Source organism: Vicugna pacos, unplaced genomic scaffold (genome assembly GCF_048564905.1).
Source record: "Vicugna pacos unplaced genomic scaffold, VicPac4 scaffold_21, whole genome shotgun sequence".
In the NCBI taxonomy this organism is placed as follows: Eukaryota; Metazoa; Chordata; class Mammalia; order Artiodactyla; family Camelidae; genus Vicugna; species Vicugna pacos.
The window spans coordinates 15,883,151-15,892,497 of record NW_027328742.1 but is presented as its reverse complement, the minus strand read 5'-3'; the positions used below and the strand labels follow the sequence as shown (position 1 = coordinate 15,892,497).

Below are 9,347 nucleotides of genomic sequence, written 5' to 3'. Positions count from 1 at the left end.
CTCTTCCACTGTGGAAACGGGCGGGCGAACAGCCCGTTTTTTCCTGGAGAGGATGGTCACATGGCCTCGATCTGGCCAATCAGCATTTTCCATCCTCCCTGGCCACTGGGATTGGCTTAGGGCTGGGCACCAGCCCAATCAGGCTCCACAGAGGTCAGGCCTTGGTGCTGGAATCCTGGGGGAAGAGAAGTTCTATTTCACTTGGGAGTTGAGGGGTGGTGGTGTCAGCCTGTGGCAGTTGCTGGCTGTCTTGCTCTCATAAAGGCAGAGCCGTGTGAAGATGGCACCAGTGCCAGAGCCCAGAGGTGGGGAAGGATGACTTCTGCTGATGTCACTGAGCACCAGATAAAGCCCTGCCTGAAGCTGTCTCCCTGTGGATGTCTCCGTTAAGTAAGTCATTCTCTCCTGCCCGGTTTGCTTCTTTAAGCCACTTTGGTTTTCTGTCACTGGTTTAAAAAAACAAAAACAAAAACAAAGACAAAAACAAAACTATTCTTTCAAGTTGGCTAAATGGAGACCCTAGAACTGCAACAGTGTGGTGACAGGCAATGATGTGGCTAATAGACTCCAGAGACCTCTGTTCAAATAAAGGATTGTAACTGACAAGGGAGAGTAAACATGGCCTCAGGGAACAGATTTGCTAGTGGCAGCTCCCAGTTCCTGGATATTAGTGCGCACACACTCAGCCGGGTCTCAGCTCTGCTGTCACACCTGCTAACCCACACCTCTCTTCTCCCACCTGCCCGGCCTCGGGGCTGGACACCCCAGGGCACTTGGAACAGCCCAGGGCTTTGTGTTGTCATTTACACAGGGTGCCCCCACGTCTGAGGGTGAGGGTGATTGGTCCCAGTTTACAGAGGAGAAAACAGACTAGAGGGGCTCGCTGGTGAGCTGTGGGGGTGGGTCTCCAACCTACCATCTGACCTATGACTTCAGAGTGGACAGCCTCCCCACCCTTAGCCAGGATGCTTGCTAAGCCTAGGGGCTCAGGAGTCCTGCTCCGTCCAGCACTCCACCTGGAGGAGAGGGTGGGGAGCGGAGGGGTGGGCTCTTCTCTCTACAACACTCACCCCTGCAGGGACTCATGTGTGACACCACAGACTGTAGTTCCTTTCTTATGACCTGGGCCTCCTTGGCCAGGTGTGAGAGGCGCCTTGACATGTGGGCACTGCAGTCCATGGGCGCACATGTGAGCAGGTGCACCTGTGACTGAGGGAACAGCCCCCCAGGTTAAAGCCCCCCATGCTCGGATGATTACATTCTGGAAGTGAGGGGTGCCCAGGGGTCAGGGGGCCAATTCTCACCTTGGGGGCAAATTGTTGTCATCCAGGGGGATGATATTTTAAATTAAATTACACATTTTCAATCCAATAGTCAAGCCCCTTTCTCAGCAGCTTTGTAGCCTCTCAGCTTTTACTCCTCTCTGGGACCACGTTCTTAGCTTCAAATTGAGTCCCATTATGGACATAAACATATCCCTTTCATGTGTCACCTTCAGAGTAAGAGACCACCGCCAACTCCCTTCCCTTCCCCTTGTCAACACCTCCACACAGGAAGTGAGGCTCTTTTGAAGCAGTTGTGCTGATGTGTGAGCTAAAGATTTAGAATGACCAGGCTAGGAGGGGCCTGCCCCACATGTCGGGGGGGGGGGGGTGGGGGTGGGCGGGTAGCTGGTGATGATTTACCTATAAAACCTCAGCTGGTATCAGGCAGTGACAACAGAGTGGCAACCAAGGGCTGAGCAGGTGCAGAATAAGCGGATTCAATGTGTTTACGCAGCCACCTCTGGGATGGCGGCCCCGGAGCATGACTACAAGTGTGGAAGGTGGAGGGCCCCCAGAGCCTGTACCCCTACCTTCTGAAACTCAGGGTTGAGGTGTATCTTTGAAATCAGAAAACTGGGGTTCAAAGCTTCCACCATCACTTGCTCAATTATTCAAAGCAAATGAGCTTCAGTTTTCTCATGTGTGAAATCGGAACATTGAAGCCTCTCCCTCTGTATATATATCACATTTTCTTCATCCATTCGTCTGTCGATGGACACAGGTTGTTTCCATATCTTGGTTATTGTAAATAATGCTGCAGTGAACATGAGGGCACTATTCTCTCCTTAAAATAGTGATTACATCTCCTTTGGCTATATTCCCAGAAGTGGAATTGCTGGATCATACGGGAGTTCTATTTTTGAATTTTTGAGGGAACTCCATACTGGTTTCCACAGTGATGGCACCAGTTTACATTCCCACCAACAGCGCGTGAGTTTCCCTTTTCCCCACACCCCCGCCAGCACTCGTCATCTCTTGTGTTTTGATGACAGCCATCCTGACAGGTGGGAGGGGATATCGCACTGTGGTTTTGATTTGCATCTCCTTGATGATGAGTGATGTTGAGCGCCTTTTCACGTACCTGTTGGACATGTGTGTGTTTTCTTTAGAAAGATGTATTCAGTTCCTCTGCCCCCTTTTTGACTCAGATTGCTTGTTTCTGCTGTTGAACTGTGAGAGTTCCTTATATGTTTTGGGTGTCAACCCCTTATCAGATATATGGTCTGAAAGTACTTTCTCCTCGTCTGTCTGTTACCCTGACCTCTGCTTTCTGGATGACGGGGCTCCAGGCACTCGGGAATCATCACTTCTCACACGTGTTTCCAGTAGTGGGTGGGTGGGGGCTGTGTTCTGATAAAACTGCAGAGCTGTGGGTCACCATCCCCTCTTCTAGGAGTTGGGCTCTCAGGAGTACAGTGTGGGCAGGGATGTTTCCCTGAAGTCATGTGTCTGATAGTCACGTGGCCTGGAGCTTACATCTTCTGGCCCGGTTGTGATGGGGCAATTTGCAAAGGGAGGACCTTGCAGCTAAAACACTGAGCAGGTGCTTGTGTGCCTTGTTGGAAGGACCTGGAAACCATGTTGTGTGGAACAGGGACTTCCCCAGGTCACAAGGCTCAGTTCAGACTTCTGGGATGCCGAGGCCTGCTCCGAGCCACTGTCGCTGAGGAGGGAAGGGCCTCAGGCAGGAGGGAGGAGCTTCTGGACTGCACTTGCCCTGCTTGTCAAGGGTCAGCTCTGGTGACATGCAGCACCTAGCTTAGCTTTGGGCCTGTAAGAGGAGAGATTCTTGGGGGAGGGCTGGCTTTTTCCTCTGACTGGGGGCCTACTGTGTGCCAAGCACAGCAGTCCTCTGAGTCAGTGCTGGAAAGCCAGGCACAGAGAGGTAGGGGAAAGCCTCCAGGCCACGCGGCGGTAGGGGCAGCACTGGGGTCTAATGCAGACCTGACGTCCAGCCCACACTCTCTCCTTTCCCAGGACCGTGGTGATCCCACATGTTGGGATCCCCTGAGAGGGTGTGGGCCCTGGGACCTTCCCTGCTAACATGCCAGGAGCCTTAAGAGGGGGGGTCGGGGTAATTCCTGAGTCCATGATGCCCAGAGGATGCTCTCAGCGAGGGGCCCAGCACACACTGGGCCGAATCCTAGCTCTGTCCTGAGTCACTATCCTCCCTGCCTCAATTCTGCCCACACAGGGCTGGAACAAGCAGCCACTTTACAAGCTTTTAAGGAACCTCCAGGATACTGGAAGCAGCACCCGCACACAGGGAGCGCCGTGGGGTCAGCTGCACTTGTCTCCTTGTCTTTTTCTCGCCTCTTTGCTGGATGAGGAGGAGTCCCAGCAGGGCCCTGGCTTGTCCCGATTCTCATGCCCTCTCATGGCCCAGCAGGGGGTGGTGTCCAGGCTGGACTCTGTCCTCTGCTCCTTCTGGGCACCCTCACGCCCTGCACCTTGGCTGCCTGGACACTGTCTTCCAGGGGCCTCTGTGTGCTTCACCACGCACCTGGCATTCCCCAATTCTGGGCTATTCCAGTGCCCTCTGGCCCTGGGCCTCACACCGACTCCGTGCTGAGTGGACGTGCACTGATGGACATGCTGGGCCTCCTGGACTGTCTGGGGGAGCCCGATATCCCCGTCTTGCTCATGGTCCAGAGAGACCAAAGTGGTGAGAGGGTGTGTCTCCATTCACGTGGATTTGCTCAGAGATTCTTAGCAATGTGAGGGACAAAAGGATGACATGAACACAGGAGAGCGGGGTGGAGGGGATGTCAGCAGAGCATGAGGAGGGGGCGATCCCGGGCTGGTCTCATAACCCCCTCAGCCTTGGCTTTCTCCTCTTTAAAGTGGGACAGACTATTGTGAGGTGAGCGGGATCCTGACCCATGGCCAGACACTGTCCTACACGCCTAAGAGAAGCTCACTGACTCCTCGTGGAAATCTGTGGTGCAGGGACAGGCGTTATCACCCATTCCTGCAGAAGAAGTAACTGAGGCACAGAGAGGACAGGTGAGGTGACCACCCCAGGTTACACAGCCCAGGCCGTCTGGTTCCAGTGTCCAGGCTCATGGTCGGTGCCCACTCTGGGTGTCCCCCCTCCCTTCACCCTCCAGTGGGACCCACGGCCGCAGCCTCATCTCAGTGTGATTGTTCATGGGGAGCAGGGTGGGGGCACTGAGGGCCCCTTTCTCTGAGCGCTGCTTTCCCAGGAGGCTCAAGGGGTTGGTTGTACTCACTGCTGGACCCCCAGGCCTGGCCCCAGGCCAGCCACCCTGCAAGGCCTGAATCAATGATTATTGAGTAAATACCTGAACATCTGCATGTACCTGCGTGGTGCCCCATTTCCTCATCTCCACAGCACACCTGGCTGCACGGCTGATACTTCTTGTCATCAGGCCTCTTCCGGGGAGAGTCAAGGGGACCAGAGCTGTTCAGCTGGGGACAGCGAGCCTCAGGGGCCCTGTGGCTGCCCCAAGCCTCTCCTGGCCTGTCCCAGGACAATCCACAGGGAGGCCCAGCCAGCTTCCAGGAACAGCAATGAGGTCCTCACCCCAGGGGTGTGGAGTAGGTGCTGAGTGACTCTGCATCTGATGGGGCCCTGGGGGTCAGGCTGCTTTCAACATCCATTCCAGGACTACACCCCTGCTGGCAGCACGGAGCTGGTCATAAAGGACACAGGCCCTGGGGCCAAGGTTATAGCAGGTCCCTGCTCCCTCTCTGTGCCTCAGTGTCCTCATCTGTAACAGAGAACTAGTAACAGGGCCATGGAGGGGCTCACTGAGACCCTCCTCTGTGGCCTTGGGTGGACACTGCCCTCCCTGTGCCTCAGTGTCCTTGTCTGTAACACAGAATTAGTAGCATTTTTCTTAGCCCCTTTGGCACATTTTTCTAAGTCACTTTCCATATTGGGCCCAGGGCTCTCACAGAGCTCACAGATTGGAGAGGTAATCAGAGTGAGGTCCCAGCCCTGGGGGTGCCAGGGGAGGACAGAGGGGCTGCAGGAGGGACTTGGAATCCAGAAGAGCTTCATGGAGGAGGTGAGGTCTGAGCTGTGTCCCCAAGGATGAGCTGTCATCTGGCTGAGGCCTGGCACAGAGCAGGACCCATGTACATGGTGAATGAGGGTGTGAATGAATGAATGAACATCCCTCTAACAGAGAGTGAGGGGGGCGCCCCCTCAGACCAAGGCAGGAAACGCAGGGCACCCTGAGGGAACAGAGGGCCAGGCTGCAGTGTGATGCCAGCCTCATCATTTATGGACACCTTGCCGCCACTATAACCTGTGCACTGGCAAATTTGGAGTCCTCGTCTGTCCTCTGCTCCAGGGTCCTGCTGTTCATTCCCAGCACTGCCCATTTGTCAAAATCTGTGTCCTCAAGTGAACATGGACCCGCCTCATGGAGGATTGTGAGCAGGGTGTATGTGTGCAGCCCGAGGCTGAAGAGGGGAGGAGAGGATGATGGGGGTTCCCCAGAGCGGGATCATGGGTTGGGAGGCATCAGAGGGATGAGGAAGGCCGAGCCTCAGGACTAAAGGATCCCACTGGTGGTGGCCTCTTTCATGAGGGGACTTCACATGGAGGAGGAAGTCATGGGGCAAGGGCAGAGCTCAGTTTGGGGTTCGCTGACCTGGACCAACTCAGCACAGAGATGTCCAGAGGAGCTGGAGGTAGGGGACAAACGAGCCACTGAGGTCAGGGTCAGAGCCTGAGACCCAGATGAGTGGGGCAGTGGTGCAGAAGAAGGGGTTTGAGGATGTCAAGATATTCACTCATTGGGACCTCAGGGCGGAGATCTTCGTGTTCACTTCACAGCTGCCTGGTGCCTAACAGAGCAGGGCTTAGGGAGGTCATTCAGTAGACACGTGCTGACAACCCAGGTTCTCCTGTTTCCACATTAAGTCCCTGGTGTGGAGCCAGCTGGCACTCTCTAGAGGAATATGGTCCCATCCCTGGACTCTCTGTATGCCTGGAGCCTAGTGGCACTTTACCTCCCACTCCCCACTGCATGACCCTTTGCACACCTGCATTTCTACAAGATATAAAACATCTTCTCTTAGTGTGTGTTTACTCTATGAAAACTCATTGCCTCAGGAACACAGGCAATGCCCTTATCAAAGTGGTAAAGCCTGTTGTTCAGGGAAGCCTCTGACAGATCCCACAACCAACCAGGTACCTGTGCCTGAACTGATCATGCAGCCCCCTCCTCCTTGTGTGCACAGAACCCCCAATAACAGATCCCACACACCTACCCTTGGCGCTCATGCAGGCACCTCTTGTCTGTGGGGCCCGATGTGGGCTATAGCAGTGTTCCTATTAAACTTTCCTAAACCCTTCTCAGATGCTGGTAATTCTTTACCAACCCAAGTAACTAGCTCGCCATTGTGCCCACAACACCTGAGAGAATTGGCTAAATTTTACAGACTAGTGATGCAGGTTATTTAGCTAGAAAGGTGAGATTAATGCTTACAAATGAAAAACAACACACATACTCAAGGTGGGACAAAGAACCCACAAGGACACCTAAGACCCTCCACGTGCATCCCACTGTGGCCTCAGGGCTTTTGCACTGGCTGCCCTTTCAGCCAGGAACTCTCTCCCTCTGCTTCTAAAACACCTCCAGGTATCTGCTCAAATGTCCTCCCTGACCTTATTTTTCTCCATGGAACTTATCACCGCCGGACATTGTGTATATTTTACTTATTTTTCTCTGTGTCCCCCACCAGGCTGTCTGCTGCATGAGAATGGAGACCTGCCTGTTTTACTCCCTGCTGTGCCTGGTGTCTTGAACCCGCCCAGCACACAGTAGGACATCAGTGAATGTGTGCTGGGTGTATGAATGCTGTAGGCCACAGACAAGAATCTCCCCAGCAGTGATGGTAAGAGTCGTTCATTCACTACTTAGTGAGTCCTACTGTGTGCTGGGAACTGACCTGGGTGGGAGGCACACAGCGAGTGAGACACACAGTGAACACACACAGTGTGTGGGGGAGGGACACGTGCTCTGGAGAGCACACAGGGTTCAGATAAGTCAGGAGTGCAGGGTGGAGGAGGAGAGGGCCGGGTTGGGGGGCCAGTGGTGGCAGGGGAGACAGAAAGGTGGGGCCCAGGTCGTGCAGGGCTTGATGCCTCCTGTGAGGGCTTTCCCTCTGGGCAGCGGAACCATGGCTGGGTGCGGAGCAGTGGCCGCGTCCTGAATGCGATGCAGGAAATGAAGTGGGTGTCTGCTGGGGAGATGTGCGTGGAGGAGGCTGTCCCTGTAGACTGTGCAGGCAGGGAAGGCTCCTCTGAGGAGGTGACATCTGAGGGGAGCCCTTGTATGGACCATGTTTCTACCTTCTGCAGACTGGATGCCTTCATCTGCCCTGCAGGCCTAGGCGGGACACGCCCTGTTCTCAGTCACCTGGACTTGGCCTCCTTACTCCCTTGTGGGCCCTCTCACCCCAGGAGGAGTCCTTCTTCAAGGTCTAACCCCCACCTTTTCCACTGGAATTGGACTCACACTAAGCCACTGTCCACCTGCCCAGCTCACCCAGAGTCAAGTCCAGACACTTGGGGTCGCCATTCCACCCTAGAACCCATGAAGTTACTCAACTGGCCAGTCCTCAGGCTGCTCACCTGCCTCACCTTTCCCTCCTGCAGAAACCCCGTGACAGCCCCTGTCCACAGCGCCCTGAGCCTCCGCTCCTGGCCCCGGGCTTCCCCCCGGGGTGTGGCCCCGCGTGGGGTGCCGGCCCGCCGCCAGTCCGGTGAGTAGACACTGCCTTTTCAATGGCAGTTGTCTCCTGATCTCTTGGCCTTCCTGAACCTTAGATTTTCTACTAAAATAATCTATTTCAAACCAGCCTGCGAGACTTTTTGCAGACACTTAGAGTAAACAAATGAAGAACAAAAGACTTGTATAACTTTTTATATCGTCAACAAGTTTAATATTTTAATATAAATTAGAATTCCTTTCCCCCATAAAATCATACGCTCCTTGAGGGTGGAGGAGATATAAACATTTTGTGGACAGGACCTGCGAAGTCCTAAATATCTGTCTTCCCAAACTGAGGACTCAGGCCCAGGCTTGACCAAGTCCTGCCTTCACACTGTGAGTGGAGTTTCATTGGTTTTGAAATTAAGCTTTTACACTTAGCTTAGTAGAGAAGTTGTCGGTTTCAAACTAATCTTTCCAGTAATAACCAAGTTACACCACTGGTGAGCCTCCCTGTTCCCTGAGTAAATCAGTTAGATCCACAGATGTCAGCAGGGAAGGAGTCAGTAGAGAGTATTTACACACACACTGCGTCTTTGGGAGACAGTGGGGCTGCACTCTGAAGGATGTCAGCTCCTGACTCATTTAGTTGGGAGCATCCATCTTCACATGTTGGATTTCCAGAGAAGTGTTCAGAGGGGAGAGTGGACTGAGCCGGGCTTGGCTGTCACCCACGGAAGGGAGGACTGGAAACCTCAGGCAGCTGTGGTCCTGGGAGCAGCCTGATCCGGGGGCACCACTAGCAGTGTCCCCTCCTAGACTGCTGTCCTGCTTAGAGGCAGGCCCAGCTGCTGTAACAGAGAAACAGGGAGAGGTGGCCCTGGGTCAAAAGTGACAGTTCTGTAGGGTAGGTGCATCTGCGAACACAGGTGCAGCAGGACGACCATGGTTAATGACACTGCATCGTGTCGGGGACACTCACCAGGAGAGTAGCCTTGAGATGCCCCCACCACACAAAGTGAGAAATGGGTGAGGAGGTGGGTGTGTTAATTAGCTTGCAGGTAGTAATCTTTTCACCATGTATATACACACTGAAACTTCATCTTGTACTCCTTAAATTCACGGAATTCTTGTAAAAAAAAAAAAAAAAGACGCGGTGTGGGATGTGAGTGGCCAGCATCTGGACCGTCTCTGACTTCCACAAGACAGAAATGACACACCTGCCAGGCTCAGACCCGACCTGCAAAGGGTGGCAGCTTTTGCTTCGTTGTTCTTGGAAAGCAGCCGGCAGGCTGGGGGGAAACCCGGCAGCCACACGGAGGCGGAGGCC

The 9,347-nt window shown here is 54.0% G+C and overlaps 1 long non-coding RNA gene across 2 annotated transcripts; it reads left to right on the top strand.

The window, feature by feature from the left end:
• Positions 1-313: 313 nt before the first annotated feature.
• LOC140694443 (uncharacterized) lies at positions 314-8,004 on the top strand. 2 transcript variants are annotated; one of them, XR_012070082.1, is made up of 4 exons: positions 314-390; positions 4,170-4,331; positions 7,047-7,199; positions 7,666-8,004. It is a non-coding gene; the product is annotated as an uncharacterized lncRNA (long non-coding RNA). The 2 variants fall into 2 exon arrangements; XR_012070083.1 differs by lacking the exon at positions 314-390 and adding an exon at positions 2,256-2,329.
• The last annotated feature ends 1,343 nt before the right edge of the window (positions 8,005-9,347 follow it).